The sequence below is a fragment of the Silene latifolia genome, chromosome 9, assembly GCF_048544455.1.
Source record: "Silene latifolia isolate original U9 population chromosome 9, ASM4854445v1, whole genome shotgun sequence".
NCBI lineage: Eukaryota > Viridiplantae > Streptophyta > Magnoliopsida > Caryophyllales > Caryophyllaceae > Silene > Silene latifolia.
Window position 1 is genome coordinate 105894669 of NC_133534.1, and position 21988 is coordinate 105916656.

General features: G+C 40.1%; 1 long non-coding RNA gene across 1 annotated transcript; it reads right to left on the reverse strand.

The window, feature by feature from the left end:
* Nucleotides 1–19767: 19767 nt before the first annotated feature.
* Nucleotides 19768–21273, reverse strand: LOC141598229 (uncharacterized). Its single transcript, XR_012523352.1, has 2 exons — nucleotides 21165–21273; nucleotides 19768–20046 (listed from the first exon to the last, which is right to left on the reverse strand). It is a non-coding gene; the product is annotated as an uncharacterized LOC141598229 (long non-coding RNA).
* Between the last annotated feature and the right edge of the window lie 715 nt (nucleotides 21274–21988).

Genomic DNA, 21988 nt, shown 5'->3' on the forward strand with positions numbered 1-21988 from the left:
TTTAATGGCCATGTAGTCTTTGAAGCACATATTTGATTTAGCGGGTCCTCCACTCCTTTGAACTTAGGTACATCAGTTAGGGTAAAGTTGTCGGGTAATTGATCCCCAACAGGTTCGAACCTTCGGTTGTTCTCAAGATGGATATTGTTACCCCGGGCTAGGAGCTGTTCTTCCAAGAGTTTTAGCCTCTTCTCAGTTTCTGTCAGAGCTGGAGTATTATGTTTTCCAGCATCTTTGTTTTCCAAGGCGTCGATACGGGTCTCGACGCGATCCAGGGTGACCTTAAGAGCGGTGAGCAGGCTGGCTAGCTGATCAATCGTCACATCTCTGTTGTTATCATTGTTGTTGTTGACAGACGAAGTTGAAGACGGGGACATGGCTCTGAGGGAAAAACATGGCTCACATTACAACTCAATCCGACACGGTTCAAAGACTGAACGCAGATAACACAAAGGACGAGACAAAGGTTAGACTCAACAAGACGATGGTGACCGTGTATGCTTCCTCGGTGCTGACTCGATTTATGACATGACGGTGTTGACCGAACTTTTGACATGAGTTCAACGTAACGGCGTGACGCCATTGTACGAGTCTCGTGGTGAGATGACTCATAAGTAAAGACCCATAAGTACGTTTGCTTCGACTCGGTAGAGACGAGGCGGAATTGGAATGGTGGACTGAAGTTTTCGAAAATAGAAATTTTCAAAAAGATTCATTTGTCGCTTTATGGGCGGCTTCCGAAGATAGAGATCCCCGCAAGTCGGTCAGTTGAAAGGGTTGTCTTAAGTTTATTTGCAAAAGACGGTTTGAGTTTGAATCAGCTTAGAAAACAATGTATTGTCTCCCAAGACGGTTTTTGAAATTCAAAATTGTATGTTTTGAAAATCGAGTTTGAAATGTTTGAAGAGGTCTCGGGGACGGTGTATGGTCCTCGGGATCTTGAAAGTGTCTCGAGAAAAGGTGTGTGCTTTCCTCGGGTTTTGACAGAGCCATTGTCGGCGCGAAACGGGTTAAAATCCGTGTCTAGACGCGGCGATTATAACGGCGTAAAAAGGTGATTTGAAATGGTTATAAAAACTGGGTTTGAAAATCGTCTTTACGACGGCCTAGAAAGGCGTGTTGAAATGGTTATAAAAACCGGGTTTGAAAATCGTCATTACGACGGCCTAGAAAGGCGTGCAACAGTCGGCAAAAGACCGAGGTTTGAAATGGCCATTATAACGGCGCAAAAAGGTGATTTTGAAACTTTGAAAATAACATGGAAGGACTTATGATCAAGTAGCACATAAGCACTCACCGTTCACTATATTATGCATTATGCTGACACGGGTTTTAGCTTAGAAGGTTGGGTTACACACCAAGTAATCAAACCCCGATTTGCGAGAGGGATACCAATCCAAACAAAATGTGTAAGGAGGGTGCCCTAGCCTCGTGCTCGAAAGTGATGAAAGCTCTTTGACGAAACAGAAATGTGTGACGTCAATGGTATGCTTGACTCAATCGGGATTCGAAACACGGGGATGAGAAAACTCACGACGACGAGACGAGCCAATTGGTCGATAAAGGTTAGGTTGTGGGCCCGGACAAGGAACCCGACCGTGACCGTAATATCAATTAATGCATTCCAACCAACACCTCGTTCGAGTCTCACCATCTAGGGATCACAAAGACGTAAGTGTCCTTGTTTTCCCCAGCGGAGTCGCCAATCTGTGGACATGGCCCACCTGCAAGCCCAGCCGATCTGTGGACATACATCGATCTTTTGAAAGCCACGCTCGGCGACGTAAAAATGCTTTCGACCGGATCGTTATAGATCGGTCGGTTTCGTCTCGGTAAGGGTCTCAAAACGATTAGAGATGTTCGGAGTCGCCACCAAGCATTTGTGGGATGCTTGGAACCCGTTTGAATCCACTTTATACCTCACTCAAACGAAGGACAAAGCAGGGTTTGACATAGGTACTAAAGATAAGGAATCGTCCCTCTTTAGCATCCTATCTCTAGAATGACTCTCGTACGCCCGGATAAGGTCGTCCACTATCCAAAGTTTCTGAGTAAGAGGTGAAGGTACGTATTGGGAAGCCCTTTAATCAGACACCCAATCCCGCCCGCGGTAGCGGCCTCTACTGATCGATCTTGGTTGGTTTAATGCAAAAGTTGATAAAACGATTTAAATGCATGAATGCGCATCCAATAATTTAAACCTAACATGTGAGTGCTTTCTAAGTCGGCTGATTTAATCCAAGTATCAAGTATAAGATGTCGAGTTGGATTAATGGTTGATCTGCATGCAAGACGGAAGTTAAACATCCATTTACTGTATTAGGTTTATGGTGCATAACGTGATCCATTTGTCTTAGTAAAGCATTTTGCAAGTATGATTTTCGAATGAGCAAATAGTCATCTGATCCGTCCTATATCCGAGCTAACCGGAGTCGGGATCGTCCTAGACTAATGCTGGAAAGGGAACAGGCCCTGTGCCAGGCGGCCATATGAGGCGCGAGCAAGCCGACGGTGTAAGGGGGCCTCCCCTTGTTTTGGAAATAAGAGAAAAGGGGCCTGTTTAGGCGCGGGTCAACCAACGGTTATATGCCGCGTTCTGACCATTTGGAAAATGTTTATAAAACGTATTGAATAATGGGTATTTGACCCGATTTGGTTTGAAAGGGTCGTGTAGACCGTATTTGTTGATTTGAAGAACGAGACTCGAATAATCATCATTATTTTGATGATATTCGGTGTCGAGTTCGACTTGACAAGCTTGACATGAATAGTTTTGAAAATAATTATGAACTAATTGTTTTAAGTTCATTTGAATATAATTAGTCGATACTCATCATCGTACCCGGGTTAAAATCCGGCGGCATGGTATGTAGAACCAAGGATGACTTTGTGTTGGTGACTAAATACAAAATGTAAAGAAATAATGAAAGGCTTTAAAGTACCTTCCAAAATGTAAAGAAATGAAATATAAGGCTTTAAAATACCTTTTAAATGTTATTAACCAAATATTATCACCGAAACACGGATTTAACCGTCATGGTATGAGGAACCAAGGATGAAAAATGTTTTATGATTAAAAACAAATAAAATAAAAAAAAGGTTTGAAAATATTTGAAATGGTAAAAACCGATTACAAATCTGAAAATGGATTAAAGGGGAAAGACGAGAACAAAAACGGTTGAGTTCTGACCTGGGCACCCCATTGAGGCACGAGCCTATGTGCACAATAAGGGGCTTCTGCCTCAGGCCAAAACTCAGTTTTGGCTCGTTTATCTCATGCTTTGGATTGTGTTATGCATGTTTTAGCATGTTATAGTCATAAAACAAAGGAAGACATGATAAAAGAAGGATTTTTACACCCTCATACTTAGATGTTTGGTTATGGCAAGAAACCGATGTAAGTGTTACAACTCGTTTGGTCGGAAAAAGACTCGGTTTAAAACCGTTTTGGTAAGTAAAAAGAGTGTTTTATTAATATTAGTGGCGGTGTAGTGGTCAAAGTGGTCGGTCAAGTGATTTAATGCACGATGACGGTACCAAACAATGTGTAAGGCTTGTATTTACGATTTGTAGGTCGTAAATACGCGTCAGATTGTGATTTAAGAAGTCGAGTCGAGAATTTTAAGGGAGAAAAGAGGGGGCGGACACTCGCGTAAGTTCTCAAATGGGGGCACTTGAGGGGTATTTATAGGAAAATGAGTGGTTGTGTGAGTTTTGAGCGCGAGCCACGTCGCGGTTCTTCGATTTATCCTGTCACTTTCACACAAGTGCAATCATGATTTGTTCTATCCTAGGATTTGTAGTCACATGTTTGGTACTTGACCATTCATGAATCCGGGAAATCTTAGTATAGAAGGTTTGAATGTTTTGTTTTTGGTGGTTGACTCGGTTTGACTCGTTGTTGGAGTCTGGATTTGAATTTTTGAGTCGGTAATTGGTCCCGTGTCGGTTTTGACTCTAGTTAGTGTCATTGCGACCCCGTCATCGTGCATTAAACACTCCAGGTACTTTTGAAATGTTTTATTTTTGAAATCGTTTTATGTTTTCCGACGTAAAGTTGTACACAAACTGCCGATCAAACGCCGCGATTCCAAAGCATGTTATAGTCCGATAATCATCGGGTGTTTGTTGGAGTCTCAACAGATACTAGGTATCTACTGACGGTTAAATCATGCGGGTAGGTTACTACTTGACCACCGTGGAAGCTGATTACCGTAACTACGTCAAACATTGCCACAATTGCCAAATCTTCGTCAACATACAACACATACCACCATCCCTTTTATAAACCATGACGTCACCCTGGCCTTTCTCAACCTGGGGCATCGATATCATTGGGAAAGTTAACCCGGTAGGCACAAAGGGGCATAGTTTCGTCCTCGTCGCCATCGACTACTTCACCAAATGGGTGGAAGCGCAGTCATATGTAGTTTTGACCGCTAAACAAGTGGCCAAGTTCATCCAGAACAACATCATCTGCCGATATGGGGTACCCCATGAAATCATCAGCGATCAAGGCTCTCACTTCCGGGCGGAAACTCAAGCCTTGCTGGACAAATACAAAATCAAACGACATCGATCATCCCCCTACCGTCCCAAAACCAACGGAGCGGTGGAGGCAACTAACAAAACTCTCGTCACCATTATCAAGAAAATGCAAGACAACTACCGCGATTGGCCGAGCAAACTCCCATTCGCACTCTGGGGATACCGAACCTCCATTCGAACACCGACAGTTGCCACATCCTTCTACCTAGCATACGTTATGGAGGCAGTTCAACCGGTAGAGTTAGAGGTTCCATCTCTGTGCATCCTACTGGAGAGTCAAGTCCCTGAGGCGGAATGGACTTGACTTGTGGAGCAAGAAGGACGTTATGTGGAGTAAGAAGGAAGTTGACTTGAATTATCGACAAGACCAACATTAAACGGAATTTCTCCTTGTAGCACAACCGAGTCGGAGGAAGCACCGGAACACAACCCGGCCACCCACCAATGGCCCCAACTTCTTCGGCAAGAGGACAAATTTAACCTTTCGGGAAAACGAAAACATGGTGTTTCGAATCCCAAAACCGAGAACATGCTTCAAGAAATGAGGATTGCACCTTGACTTGACGGAGCACCAACAATTGACCAACTCCCATGCAAATAAGTTGATACCTTTTGGGAGGCGACAAATCCCAGCACCATTGTCGCAACGCATTCTCAAAGGCATCCATGAAATATTTTTGTGAAAGAAAAAGAAGAAGTTTTGTAGAGATGTTTTTGTGTTTCGGATGATAAAACAATGAAGTTAAAACATCACTATTTATACAAAAACAATAAGCGCGTTTTTCAGAAAAAGGGGAGAGCTGGCTCCCATCGCCAGGCCGCTCGCGCCTCTTTAGGCCTTCTCCCAGGATTCCCGCTTTGACTTGTCTCTTTCAAGTTGTGTTTTCTCCTGACACCTCAAACCTCCTGCCAGAACGCTCGCGCCTCTTTGGGATGATCCAAGACATTTTGTGTTTCTTCACACTCACATTTCCTCGTTTTCGCGTTTTACGAAATCCGACACGGTTTGCATGAGTCAGCTATAAACATACAGTTTTTTTCTTTCTTTTTTTAAGGGGGGAAGGGCTAGACGCCCCGATCTGCGACGAATCATTTCCATGTCAGTCGAAATTCCGAAAATTTTCTGCTTTTTCGCAATTTCCCAGCAAAAATAAAAATTGATAACACGACGTCATTTTTCCTCAAATCTTTAAGCACTCACAAATCCGAGTCTTGACCTCAAATAAATCAAATCAAATACACTCGTAAAAATCTTTTCTAAAATTCATCCCCAACGGTTTGAGTTTGAATTTTTCGAGTCACAAATCAATTTGAGCACTTTCAACGCAATTTAATTCACGACACGAGTTAATTGCTCAATTTTCAAATTAATTACTTTCGGGAGTCCAAACGTGACGACTTGTCGCAAAAATTTTCAAAATTCATTTCAATTTTCAAAATTCAATTTTTACTTCAAGACATCTTAGTTAATTTTGTTTTCAATCAAATGCTTTTACGTGTTTACGTTTATGCATACGTGCTACCTGTTTCATGTTTTCTACACTAACGATGCATGAACTGGGGCAAAGCAAAAGGAGAATTGACAGCCAGCAGCGCTCCTCTGAAACACAACACAAAAAAGCCAAAAATCACAAAATGAGCCATAATCCAAAAACACATATATACAAGCAGCCTCACGCAAAATACATCGACACACGTTTAATACAAACAACTGACCATTCAAACAGGATCCAGTACATACATCTATCATACAAACATTGGCCTAAAACAACCATCTATCATACAGACACTGGCCTAAGACAACGAACTGGGGGCTATCCGCCACCTACCGAACTAAGCACTCCCCATCCTTTCGCTCGGAAAAGAAAGGGAGTAACACGGGAAACAGAGGAGCAACAACGGAAGCAGATGTGGTTACCATGACGGTAATATCTCGTTCCTGCTCCACGACAAAAAAGAAGACAATGTCTGGCAGACTTTGGATGATAAGGAGGTGAAGGACCATGATGCGACGCGCCATCCCGGTGCTGACCTCCAATCATCAGTTGCCCTGTGTATAATCCACAACGAAAAGGACAAGCCGGTTGTGACAGCCGCCTCCCCTCCTCTACGGAAGCATCCTCTACCACAACCTCAGCTCCGGCAGCCTCCACAGTCGCCTCTCCTCCTGGATCATCCACCTCTTCCAAGGCCTCCACGACGGACCGCATAGGTCCCAAATGATCCCCTGCAATCAAATGCAATCAAAGAACGTCAGCCGAGATTTCGGCATTATGACGGCGTAAAATGGACAAATCCAAAAAAAAAAAAAAAAACAACCTGCAAAGCAAAACAAGGGCAATCCCGCCTAAACCCAAGCCAAACAAAAACAATTCACAAAAAAAAAAAACGCACAAAAAAAACGACTCGCCCTTCTTTTCAAGAAAAAGACGAGTCAAAACAACCACAACAAAAAACGGCACCCCAAGACCCACACAAGGTCCGCCAACAAACCAAAATACATTCCCAATGCAATGGGGAATTTTTCTATGGCTCAAAAAGGCAATTTATAAGCCAATTTGAGCACAAATCGGTCAAAAATTCAAAACGACCGTAAGAGGCAAACGTGATTTTATCACGCCTCAAGGCGACCTAAACTACCAATAAGGTCCATTTCAAGGCAAACTGACTCAATTCAAGCTCAAACAGGCGCTTATTTTGTCAGACATAAGACCGTCACAAAAGGCAAAAATTCCTATTTCGCCCACAATACCCAACATAGGTCCATAATGGCAAATACGGTCTTTCCTGACTACAATGCAACCTAGTAGGACCTACTACCCAAGCAAATAAACTTGGCATTGTGAGATGAGACGGTTTCTCCACCTCACTCACGTTTTTCGATCATATGGAGCGGGACCGGGGACCAAAATGCAAACTAAAAGCACCTCTATACTCCTAAACAGGTTTCTAACCTAATGCAATCATCAATTTCACTCGAAATGGGCTCAATCAAAAACACCCAAATCGATTTTCTAGGGTAAAATTTTTGCCCTAATTCAATTTAGCTAAAGGACCAACAAATTCAAATGGATTCAAGAGGGAATACATACCTTGAGATGACATTGTTGACAATGGCACGAATGAAACCAAGCAAAGGTCCGACAATGGCGATTTTTGTGGTTTCTTTGTGTTGAAGGTTGAAGAAGAAGTGAGGATGATATGCGGACCAACCTCGCGTCTTTTACAGAAAAATAGGGAAGCTCCCTTGGTTCGCCAGGTAGCTCGCGCCTCAATCAGGTGTTCCCTGCCCTTTCAGCGAAATTTAAGGCTTTGGCCCAATATCCCGTAATAAACTTCAAGTTTTCAATGACGATATTAAGGACCGTCATTTTTCAAATACAAAAACAAATAGTGAAATCAAAATTCATTATTTTCCTTCAAAAATTTAAAACAAAAAGTGATCAAAACCGCCATTTTCCCTTCAAAAAATAGTGAAAAATTCAAAAATTCCTTATTTCTTCAAATTACAACGACGGCGATTAAATCCGTCAATTTCAAAAACAAAATAATAGTGGAAAATTCAAAATTGACTATGTCTTCAATTTTCAATTTCAAGAACATCTACTCATCGATCTTGGCGACTCCGAACATCTCCCGTATCGTTTCGAGACCCTTGCCGAGAAGAAACCGACCGATCTAAAATGATCCGGTCGAAAGCATTTTTACGCCACCGAGTGTGGCTTTCAAAAGACCTCTATGCGTCCCTCATATTTGGCCTGGCGCGTAGGTGGCTGTGCCCACAGATTGGCGACTTTGCTGGGGATAACTAGGACACTTGTGTTTTTGTGATCCCTAGATGGTGAGACTCGAACGAGGTCTTGGTTACAATGCATTAATTGATATTACGATCATAGTCGGGTTCCTTGTCCGGGCCCACAACCTAACCCTTTTCGACCAATTGGCTCGTCTCGTCGGCTTGAGTTTTCACATCCCTGCGTTTCGAATCCCGATTGAGTCAAGCATACCGTTGACGTTACATATTTCTGTTTTGTCAAAGAGCTTTTATCACCTTCGAGCACGAGGCTAGGGCACCCTCCTTACACATTTTGTTTAGATTGGTATCCTCTCAAAGATCGGGGTTTGATTGCTTGGTGTGTAACCCACCCTTTTAAACCAAAACCCGTGTCAGCATTATGCATAATATAAAGAAACTTCGAGTGCTTATGTGTTATGTGATCATAAGTCCTTCCGTGTCATTTCAAACTTCAAAAAAAAAACACCCTTTTGCGCCGTTATAATGGCCATTTCAAACCTCGGTCTTTCGCCGACCGTTGCATACCATTTCAACACGCCTTTCTAGGCCGTCGTAATGACGATTTTCAAACCCGGTTTTCTACAACCATTTCAACACGCCTTTCTAGGTCGTAAAAATGACGATTTTTAAACCCGGTTTTCTACAACCATTTCAACACGCCTTTCTAGGCCGTCGTAATGACGATTTTCAAACCCGGTTTTCTACAACCATTTCGACACACCTTTTTAGGCCGTCGTAATGATGATTTTCAAACCCGGTTTTTTACAACCATTTCAAAAACACCTTTTTACGCCGTTATAATCGCCGCGTCAAGACACGGATTTAACCCGTCTCGCGTCGACGCAATGGCTCTTTCAAAACCCGAGAAAGGAACACACCCCTTTCTCAAAACATTTTCAAATTCCGAGGACCATACACCGTCCACGAGACCTTTTCAAACATTTCAGAACTCGATTTTCAAAACCTACAATTTTGAATTTCAAAACCGTCTTTGGAAATAGTACAGTGTTTTCAGAGCCGACTCAAACTTAAACCGTCTTTTGAAAACAAAATTAAGACAACTCTTCAACTGATCGACTTTCGGAGATCCCTATTCTTCGGAAGCCGTCCATAAAGCAACAAACGAATCTTTTGAAAATCTCTATTTTCGAAAACTTCAGTCCACCATTCCAATTCCGCCTCGTGTCTATCGAGTCGAAGCAAGTGTAATTATGGGTCTTTACTTATGAGTCGTCTCACCTCGAGACTCGTTCAACGGCGTCACGCCATTATGTTGGACGCGAGTCAAAGTCCGGTCAACACCGTCACATTATAAATCGAGTCAGCACCGAGGCACCATACACGATCACCCACGTCTTGTTGAGTCTGATCTTTTTTCTATCCTTTGTGTTGTCTGCGTTTAGTCATTAAACCGTGTCGGATTGAGATGTAATGTGAGCCATTTTTCTGCCTCAGAACCATGGCCCCGTCTTCAGCTTCGTCCAACAACAACAATGCCAAAAGAGATGTTACAACTACTCAACTAGCCAGCCTACTCACTGCTCTTATGGTCACCCTGGACCGTGTCGGGACCCGTATCGACACTCTGGAAAACAAGGAAATTGGAGAACGCAACATTCCGCCTTTGACTGAAACTGAGAAAAGGCTCAAACTTCTAGAGGAACAACTCCTAGCCCGTGGTAACAACATCCACCTTGAGAACAATCGGAGATTCGAACCCGTTGGGGATGAATTACCCGACAACTTTACCCTGACTGATGTACCCAAATTCAAGGGAGTGGAAGACCCACTTAATTACATTCGGGCCTTCAAAGATTACATGGCCATAAAGGGGGTCAAACAGGAGCTCTTCACCCGGATTTTTCCATCATCCCTGGAACCGATTCCTCGCCAATGGTACTATTCCCTCGACCCAAAGGGCCTTACTACCTGAGACGAAATCGCAGTTGAATTTGCTAAGAAATATACCGACAATGTCGAAAACCAAGCTAACACCCGCACCCTTGAGGTTCTGACCCAGAATGATAAGGAAGGGTTCACGGAATTCCTGACCCGTTGGAGTAGGGTAAGCACTCAACTGGTCAGTAAGCCGAGTGAATCAACTCTGCTGGAGAAATTTGTCAACAACCTCCGCCCGGTTTATTCCAACCTGCTGAGGTACCAAAACACCAAAATGTTCTAGGACCTACAAATCCTTGGGACCCGCATTAAAGATGACCTCCGCAAGGGTATCTTAACCAAAACCACTGGTAGAGGCTATCAGGGATCTACATCAACCGGATCTCGCCCTTATGGTGAAACAAACAAAATCGACGAGGTCAATCTCCTCGAACCAACCACAAAGAAAATTGAGCATCCACAAAGAGTATTCACCAACTTGGAATCAACCTATGCCAGTGCCCTGAAAAGACTCATGGACCAAGGGAAACTACAACCTATTGGGCACACTCCGGACCCATCCGAGGCTAAGAAAAGCCGTTTCTGGAATCCCAATGCCTATTGCCAGTATCACCAGGGAAAAGGTCATGACACGGAGGCCTCCTTTAAGCTCAAACACATCATTCAAGACATGATCGAGAAAGGAGAGCTACCTTTACCTCCACCGACAAAACCAAACAACAAAACAAACCCCTTGGGAATCCATGCTATCTCTGATGGTGAAGCATACTTGGATTGCTCGCACCTCATATTACCGATTGATGACATGGTGAATGCTTTGGAGAAGGATGCCCCGGATGGAGTATTCGTATTCAGCGCCGTAACCATGCTTGCCATGTTCCAATAGGTTGCAGAAGCCATAGCCAGTCTCTCAGAAAGGATTACCCGACTTGAGGACGCTTACCACCGGTTGATCTTCAACCCATCAACAACAACATCGCGCCCGAAGGTGGGTCCTCCAAACGCCCAAAACTGCCCTCACCAGGAAGGATTGCTCAAGACCATTTTGGGACGCACCCCACCATAATCAACCTCACAATAATCAACCTCACAATAACTACCCTCACAAAAATTACCCCCGCAAAAACTTCCCTCACAAAAACTACCCGCCTAGGAATACCCCTCCAAGGTACCCTCGAGATCCCAAAATCAATGGTATCTGGAGAGACAACACGGAGGATATCTACATGGTTCCGGGAAAGGGAAAACAAACAGAAGAGATCAGTCATCTTACCCAGTCCGGATGCCCCTACCAAAGTCCGAACAATTCAACAGTCATTCCAACAACGAATAACCAGGTCATCCCGGACGTGGACACGTAACCCAAGGTTCCCAAAAACTCGATCCTCGAACAACTACAAAAAGCAAAATCCAAAATTCAATTTGGCAACTGATTGCTACATCCTTCGACCATCGGCAAGCTTTGCTACAAGCCCTGGGAAAGTTGACAGTTCCCTCCACCTCCTCTCCTGAAGAAGTGGTCGAACGCATGACAAGGGATGTCCCCGACCCGAACAATCCAGTCATCTTCTCCGACGAAGATATCCTTCCATTCAGAGCCAACCATAATCTGGCCCTATACATCATCGTACAATGCCTAAAAAAGAATGTGCCTATGGTTCTAGTGGATGACGGATCTGCGGTTAATGTCATTCCTCTCAAGATGGCTCATAAACTAGGTATCAAAGAAACTGATTTGGTCCCAACCAATCAAGGAGTTGCGGGGCTTATCACTTTGACCATTGCAACTGGACCCTTCGAAAGACAAGCCAGCTTTCAAGTGGTCGACATTGACGCCTCTTTCAACATGCTTCTGGGACGCCCCTGGATTCACGCCGTCAAGGCTGTCACCTCAATCCTTCATCAGAAGATCGGGGTCCCTTTTAACGGGAAGACGATCACAATTCCCGCCTCCCCGATCAAGGCTATCATGAAGAAGGGAATAACTTCCCAGGTCATCGAGGAGGACGACATCGAAATGTGGGGATTCCAAGCTGTGAATGCCCTAACCGATGAGTCAGGACCTTTTGATTGTGACCCGTTCTCCAACCTCACAGTTAACCGCATTCTGATACGCCAAGGTTATTTCCTGGGTCTACCCCTCAATCCACTGAAGAGCACCTTGCCTCCTATGAAACAGGCTAAGGTCCCCAACATCCCCTTTGGACTAGGCTATGATCCTACCGATGAAGACATCCAGGAGATGAACATCCTAATACGGAAGCGCAAAAAGCACGGAGTCATCATCCGTCCCTATCATTTGACTCTCAATGGATATTTCGTCCCCGAGGGAGAGTCCGAGCTCTACCACGGCTTCCCTGAGCAATTATATGATTCCGTTGCCAAGGTCAAATGCCCAGGTGTAGAAATCTTTCAAGACAGCTACTTCATCCCCGACAACACCAAAGCCGCATCAACCAAATCTGAGTCAAACCCATGCCTCGACGGACAAGCCGTCACCCTCCTCTTCGGAGAAGATAACATCAAACACCTCGGCTCTGAGGACATCATCAACATTGCTTTGAAGGATAACCAGTTCGATCCCACTACCTTAGTCTCTGATACTGACCCATAGAAAACTACAGAAGGCTGGAGGAAAACCATCTAGTGGACCGATCGTCAAGGCCGCATTCTCAAGATTACAACTGGAGAAGGCCCTATGTTCAAAGAAGGGAGGGAAGAAGAGTCTGAGTCTGAGTCGGAGTCAGAGTCTGTCTTAGCTCCTAGCACTCCTCATGTCCCAGTTAAGGTCCGATTTCCACTGTTTTATCACAAACTTGTGGCTGCTTCAGAGGCCGAGTCAACTACGGTCATCCCCACTCCCATGGAAGGTAGAAACCTGGAGCTTGTTCCAGGGGCCACCTCCTCTACTGTGTCGCCTCTGAATAACCATGAGATGTCTGTCCTATCTGAGCTTTTCGTTCAAGTTGACTTAATGAATGCTAAGTTTGCTTATGACTCGTTTCAATTTAACTGCAATGCAATTCTAAACCAATATGAGGAATTTGACTTGAGTGACTACCCACCTCACCTAGCAAAAGAACTTGACAAACGAGAAAATAGGACCCCCATCATTGAGGAGACCGAACCTATCAACGTAGGAACCGATGACACACCTCAAGAACTTAGGATAGGGAACACCCTTGACCCCTCGGAAAGACAGCAGTTCATCAACCTCTTACACGAATACAAGGACGTATTCGCCTGGTCCTACAAGGACATGCGTAGGATCGACAGGGAGATTGCAGAACATAGGATACCCATTAAACCCGCGAAGCAAAAGTTGCGCCGAATGCGCCCTGAAAATCAAGGAAGAGGTGGATAAACAGTTCTAAGCCGGGTTCATCAAAGTGTCCGAATACTCTGACTGGGTGGCCAACATAGTTCCTGAACCCAAGAAAGACGGGAGAATTCGGGTTTGCGTTGACTTCAGGGACCTGAACAAAGCAAGTCCAAAAGACAACTTCCCTCTGCCATATGTTGATATTCTGGTGGACAATACCGCCAAGCACGCCCTACTATCATTCATGGACGGGTATGCTGGGTACAACCAGAGCAAAATTGCTGAGGAAGACATGCACAAGACTGCATTCACTACACAGTGGGGTACGTATTGCTACACGGTCATGCCCTTCGGTCTAATCAACGCCGGAGCAACTTATCAAAGAACCGCTACCACCCTCCTAAATGATATGATGCACAAGGAGGTAGAGGTATATGTTGATGACATGATCGTCAAATCCAAAGAGCAGGACGACCACATCAACGCCCTCCGAAAATTCTTTGCTCCTCTTCGGAAATATAACATGAGACTGAATCCTCAGAAATGCACATTCGGGGTCACCTCCAGAAAACTCTTGGGACACATCATCCGCAAAAGAGGCATCGAGATTGATCCAACCAAAATCAAAGCCGCTTCATAGCGAAACTCACTATGATTTGTGAACCAATCTTCAGAAAGCTCCGCGCCTCGGATCACACCGATTGGGACGATGACTGTCAAAAGGCATTCGACAGGATAAAGGAAATACTATCCAAGCCTCGTGTCCTCATGCCACCTCAACAAGGAATTCCCTTATCTTTAGACCTGACTGTCACCGACACAGCCATGGGAGCAATGCTAGCACAAACAGTCGACGGCGAAGAACGAGCTATCTACTACATCAGCAAAAAGTTCATCGAGTATGAGACAAGGTACACCCAATTGAAAAAGACATTCCTTGCCCTAGTATGGTAAACAAAGAAGTTGCGATACTACATGCTCAGCTACACGGTTCACATCTACTCAAAGATGGACCTGGTCAAATATATCTTCGAAAAACCCGTATTTAACGGAAGGCTGTCTAGATGGACACTCATGCTATCTGAATTTGATCTCAAAATCGTACCCCTCAAGGTTATTAAGGGAAGAGCAGTCGCCGAATTTCTGGGAAAAAATCCCATCAACGAGGATCCAACGACCGACACATGGTCACTTCCTGACGAAGACATCCTTTGTACTAACACCGACGCATGGCACCTATACTTCGACGGTGCATCAAACCTGAGAGGCTTCAGGGTAGGAATCCTTCTGATATCACCAGAAGGAGAACATGTTCCGATCTCAGTCAAGCTAGATTTCGCCGTCACGAACAATGCCGCTGAATATAAAGCGTGCCTAATCGGCCTACAAGCAGCCATAACGCTTGGCATCAAGAGACCGAGGGTCCACGACGATTCCTCGCTCATTATGAATCACGTGTCCGGATCATGGAAAATACGAAGCGACAGCTTAGCACCCTACTGAGCAAAAATCAATCAGGAGGCCGAATTCTTCGACCAAGTCGACTACTTCCACTTGCCACGGGAGGAAAATCAATTTGCTGATGCCCTAACAAAACTTGCCGTGTTCATCAACGTACCTGACGACATGACATCGATGCCCCTATTGTTGGAGTATGTGTCCTCAACAATGGTGCGATCACATTATCGAAACTCATGATAAGAATATGTAAGGATGATTCAAGATTTATATATAATCAACTGATCAACATTAATCGGTAATGATTGGCTGACTAGAGTTTGACATTATTGTCGTCTGACGGTGGTGGTCAGTTGATCCCTTAAGGTCACTCCGAAAAGACGATTCCCTCAATTATAAAGCTAATCGATTGTATGACGATACAGATTGATTAAATCCTTAAATTGAACAAATTGATATATAAGAGAGAATATTATATCTTATTGTAATTAATTAAATAAGATTCATTTTACTAATTCAAATGCTTTATTACTAAAATTGATTAATGTTTATGAAACATTTGAGATAAGAATTGTTAGTTAGTTATAATTACAAGATGTTGTAGATTATATTGACTAAATTCAAAATGACCCATTTTACATATATGTAATTGTGAATTACCATTTAATTTGTTTTTTGTAATTTATTTGATAAAGTAATGATATTTAATTTGTTAAATATGCATTAATATGACTTATGACATGTTATATGTGACAAATAGCAAATGACATTTTGTAAAATAGAATCCATTTTATTATGGGGTGGACCGATTTTTTGTTGGGTGCTTTAGGGTTGTTGTCTTATCTTTGCATAAGATACTCAAAACATAATGATGACGCCAACAACTAGCCCTTACACACCTATTCACTAGCTATTGTTTTGAGAAGACAAAAATCAAATGCATGGCCCTATTTTAAGGGTAAAAATCGGTCACCCCAAGGCATAAGAGAACGTGTTCTCATTTTTTTGATAAGTGTGGTCTTTTGATGCTTATCTCCCTTCTTTTCTCCATATTCTCTCAAAAACACATAAAATGGTTTTATGATAAATTTGTTCAAACAATCTAATATTTATATACTTACTAGTGTAGTAAATAAATAAATAATATTAGATCTACTATTAAGGTAAACTACTTATATTATCTAGTTAATAATATTAGTAGGATTTTGGGATAGTCTTGGAGCAATTAAGAGGAGGTGTTCACATTATTGATCCTATGGAGTTTTGGAGGATCATCCCATGTTAGTGAGCTCAAGAACAAGTATAGGAAGGTGTCCTTGCTTATGCCCATTTTCGTCTCATCACCATTGTAAGAAAACCATTTTCTCCTCATTCTTGTTTTAAGTTATGCATGCACTAGATTCACAAAGATTAAATCAATGGTTAATTTAGATCTAATTAAAATGAGTTTAATTAAGGGGTTAATTAATCCTTTCAAGTGTATCAGAGCATTTGGTTGTTGCATGCATAATCGGTTTGGTTTTTCCGAGTTAAATGTAACTTAATTAAAACTAAAATTTGTGATTTATATGCATAAAGCCACAAAAGTTTTTGAATGTAATATATTCTGGTTCTAATATGTTTTTAGGTCATATTGATGATTTATGTATGATTATTGCTTATTTTTAGTGAAATAATTACATTTTATTGAGTAAAATGAACTTTTATTTACTAAAAATGGTTAAACCTCACTACTGGCCATGATTTTTTAGTATGACCTCACATGCATTTTTTCATATTTTATGTAAAATTTCGGATCATTGTGATTATTTTTGCATGTTTTATAATTTTTATGTGATAAAAATGGTATAAATGGAGGTTAAATGACTAAAAAATAGTTAAACTTCGTAACAAACCATGAAATTTTAATATGATATCACATGCATATTTTACAGAATGTATGAAAAATTTGAGATAAATGTGATTTATTATGCATGGTTTATAATTTTAATGGTTAAAATGATATAAATAGTGACTATTTTTAGCAAAAAAAGCTAAAATGAATTTTATGGCATCAAATTTTTCCCTAATGTTGTATATATGTTATGGACATCAGATATAAAGTTGCATGATTAATTTTGATTAATTGATATGTTTATTGATTTTTATGTGATAAAAACGATAAAAGGGCAACTTTATTAGTCAAAAAAATTAATTGGAAATTTTTGGTTAAAATTTTGTCATTTCCAGGTTCTAGAATTTATTTAAGAATGTTCAAAATTTTGATTTTTTCCGTAATTTTTATGTTTAATTTGGAATTAAATGGTAAAAGTTATGTTTTATACGATTTATTAATGAACTAAATTATAAATATTTTGTGAGCAAATTTTATTGAGTTTTTGGAATCTTGATAATATTCCAGTATTTACAAAAATGTGATTTTGATTTTTTCTAAATTTTTATGATTTGTTGGGAATTATTTCATAATTGTTATGATTAAAAGAAGTTTAATAAGCAATAATTGAAAACCAAGTTGAATTATAGTCAAAAATTGAGTAAAGACTAATTTTGAGTCCTAAGAAGGTTAGGATAATTAACTTGGGCTTAAATTTGATTTAAGTATTGACTTGTGATTGTAATAAGTTATTATCACGCATTTCCATAAAACCAGATTATATGCGATATAAGGTTTATATGGAGCGATTTGGCACTTAATTTGGCATGTTAGATCATATAATAATGCTGCATATTTCATTGATGAATGTCATATTTTATTTATGTAATTTTGAATTATGTAATTTTATCTTAGTATGGCCTTAGTTTTAATAGGTATTACCCGTTGTGTAAGGGATTACCGATTCGGTTGTAATTTTAATGTGATCTCGTATCACTTTTATTTTTACTAGTTTTTCATATTACAAATGTATAATAGGAATAGCTATGAATTTTATTGTATTTGTTATTCTGGAGTTCCTTCAAGATGGTGTCATTCGGAACAGCGTTCCGATGAAGACGGTGTTCTTGAGAGGCGTGCCACTTGAAGTTCAAGTGACCAATGAAGTTGGTTTCCGAATTTATAATAGATTATTAGATTTTCTATTTTCGAAAAGGCCATACTAGCAAATTTATTTATTGCTTTGCATTTTTCTTTATATGTTACATGCATTGCCAAATCGTCATTAACATCACATGCATTTATATATATATATATATATATATATATATATATATATATATATATATATATATATATATATATATATATATATATATATCGTTTTTCGACCGTGTGGATTATAATTATCGCAGTTCACTAATATAGTTCACATAAAAGTGATAGATAATAAATCGACAAGACCTCTCACATATTTGAAATTGAGATTAGCCTTTCCAAATAGTAGGACCCATGAATCCCTTTGACATTTGGGGTAGATTCGGTTTCCCGTGGTACTTTCATTTTTCATCGGGTAGGTGGGGTAATAACTGTTGGAATATCTGTCCTCCGACAATAATGCGATCACAACTGTTGATCATGATGATTACATGTTTAAATCTCATTTTTAGAATACAAGTGGGATGTAATATTTTTACAGTCAACTGGTCCACACATATCGGTAATGATTGGCTGACTAGAGTTTGACATTACTGTCGTGCGACGGTGGTGATCAATTGATCCCCTTAGGTCATACCTATAGGGAAATACTCTTAATTGATTATTTAATTAATCGTATGACGATACGAGCTAATTAAATTGCTTAAAATTGACGGATGATTTTGTGAGTATAGTTAACGTGTCTTATTGTAATTCGATTAAATTAGATACGGTCTAAGTAATCAAATTGTCTTGTTACTTAGATTAAATTATTGTTTACGAAACAATTGAAATTGAAATTGAATGAATGATTTATTATAAATACAAGACGGTGTAATTTATAATTTGATAAACCGTTTTGGTACAAATAATTACGAATTACTAGTCGATTTTGTAAATGACATATTTTATGAGTATGTTGATTTTTAATACGTTAAAAATACATTACAAATTCACATGTCAAGTAACATGTCACATTTGTCACAATTTGACAAATGACAAAAATAAAATGGATTCTCCATTTTATGCATGTACCGAAAATAAGGGTGGGAGTATATAGTTTATATTGTGTTGTTTATATTTAAATGGAGACACAATCATAACCCTAGGTTGTAGGCATGCAAGACTAAACATCTTGAGAAGAACAAACCTATAACTAGGGTTGCATGCCTAGTCTCTTGTGAAGAGCAAAAATGAAAAATATTGGGCAACACTACTACATTTAGATTCTATAGCAACACTTTGCTATTGTTGCATAATGTCATATAAATGTTGCAATAGAGTTTATGCAACACTTAATCAAGTGCTACATCAGGTCTTGTTGCATTAGGTCATTGCAACGCTTAATGCAACACTTTTTAATCTGAAGCAACACTTTTGAAAAGTGTTGCATTGGTCATGTTTATGCAACGCTTTTTCAATTGCAAAGGCAACATTTTTTATCTTCTAATGCAACATTTCTTATGTAAAAAAAGCAAGACTTCCTGAACTAATGCAATACTTTTCATGTTGATAAGCAACACTTATATGAAATTAATGCAACATTTTTATTTTGGAAACGCAACACTGGTTACGTCCCAAAACAACACTTATAATAAACAAATGCAACACTAATTTATTCAAAAACAACACTTAATAAAGTGCAACGACATAAGGACTTGTAAGGCACGCAACAATTGTAATTCTCTCTAATTGTGCATTCAATTGATTCAGTCTCAAAAATATATGTCAATTACATTTCAAAAAAGGATCAAAAGTAGAACTTCGATCGCAAATGTTCAATTATTTAACTAAAACAAATACAACAAATGTTTAAATAGAACAAATAATAATTCTTAACGACTATTTGAAAGCTACTAATTATAAGTCTTCATTCTTGTATTGTGAGCATATATATGTTGCCAACCGGACAAAAAATCAACCCGTCATCATTGTTAATACCTCAAATGCAACCTGTAACATAAAAAATAGAACATTATTAGATTTGAGGATTCAAAGGCTCAATAGGCATAGATGATACGTCACACTTAATTATCACGAAATAATAAATAATGCATTAAAGAACAACTAATTAACAAGGACGTGCAGAAAATAGAGTACGTGATTGTACACAAGGTATAGCCTATGTGAAATGTTTGAGTTTGATCTGCAAAGGTAGGCCTGTCCAGCCATAATAATCACACCAAAGACTCAGAGACCCTCTGTTCTCGAGATGACTTACAGCAGCCTGGTCTTGTTGTTCCCTTGTAACACCAAATCGCTTGCAATTTCTGAACTACATATAATCTAAAACAATAAAGTAAATAATGAATTACACAACTACTTTCATTGATATTGTTACTCTTCCGAGTGAACTCAAGTCTCCCAACAATAGTCATTATAATAGTTCAACACAACCAACGAGAAGACTCACAACATGTATTATTCCAAGCTCGTTAGAGGAGCCGGAATGGAATGGTGAATGCAGCCCACACTACATGAACAACCCTGATAATAAAAGCAACAGGCTAATAATATTCATCACTAAACATATGCAATTCTTTCACAATATGTTCGGAAGTTTGCTACTCTATCATGTTTGTTAGTTTTCACTTCATATCCATTTGCTAACATATGCCTCACAAACACTTATTTTACTCAAACATAATTTTTGTTCCCATAACCTTAATAGAACTATTACTCTCATAATCTCGATCATTTGTTTAATTTTTTATTCTTTATGATGGATATTTTAATCAAAGGTAAACAAATGATTAGGACGGAGGGAGCATGACCTTTAATCAAGTCGGGAGGGGCCTGACCATGTTGACTACCTTAAGTCCATATACATTTCAGTGAAAATAATGAGCATTCGTCCCCTCGCGTCGTGGTTGAGAACACTAAGAAGTCAGAACAGTATTCACACATAGGGATACGCCACTCGAATAGACGACCGAGATGGCATTAAACTCGACAGTGTTTGTCATCAATAGTAAGTGAAATAGAAAATGCCTTTCAATGACAAATACCAGCTAAGGTACCATCCAACTGCACCAATAAATAAAAAAATAAAAAGTATAAAAAGGGCTTACAATATTCTTTTCTTGCATTTCCTGAATTCAATCTGAAGCACTCAGTTGTTGTTCAACTCAAAGTCTTGACGATAGAAATACTCCAAAAAATTCTTCGTCCTCAGCACAAGCATCATGCAACAATTCCTTCGCAAAATAATCAAGGATCACAACACAGTACGCAGCTAGGTTTTAACATTAATGATGATGATGATGACGATGATTTTCCATGTATTTTAACTTGTTCTTACCTGGAGTACAACTTAAGATGATAATGATCCGCATGTTTTGAGGTGACAAAACCAGAATCTGTTTTAAGGGGAATCGAGTCGTCGTGGACATCCGTCTTTACATTTGATGGACAATCTACTAGACAAGTAGACAACCTACACACAAAATGAAAAGGATTGTAAGATTAACTAGTGACAACTAACAATACTTAGCTACAGGTAAATAAGACCAAGAGAAGTGAGTTTTTTATATCACTCAATATAATTTGAATCTCAAAGAAAACTGGACCAAGGCAATCACAATCTGTAAGACTAAACTCAACCAACCCTACTAAAAGCTCCAGTACACAAACAAAGTCATTACTAGTTATTGAAGCATCATTAGCTGAATCAATGACAAAATCAAGCCCAAAGTAGCTAGTAAAGAGATGTTTCACCATTTAAAGAGTGGGAAGCAAGCTACTTGAGAAAGAGGGGGTAACATCATTTGACTTTGGCTGTCAAAGGACGCCATTTTTACTGACATTTTCTCATCAAAATATACATTAGTCAAAATTAAAATAAGTCGGTCTAAGAATCCAGGTATACATTAGTGTATCAAGTGCATTAGTGAAT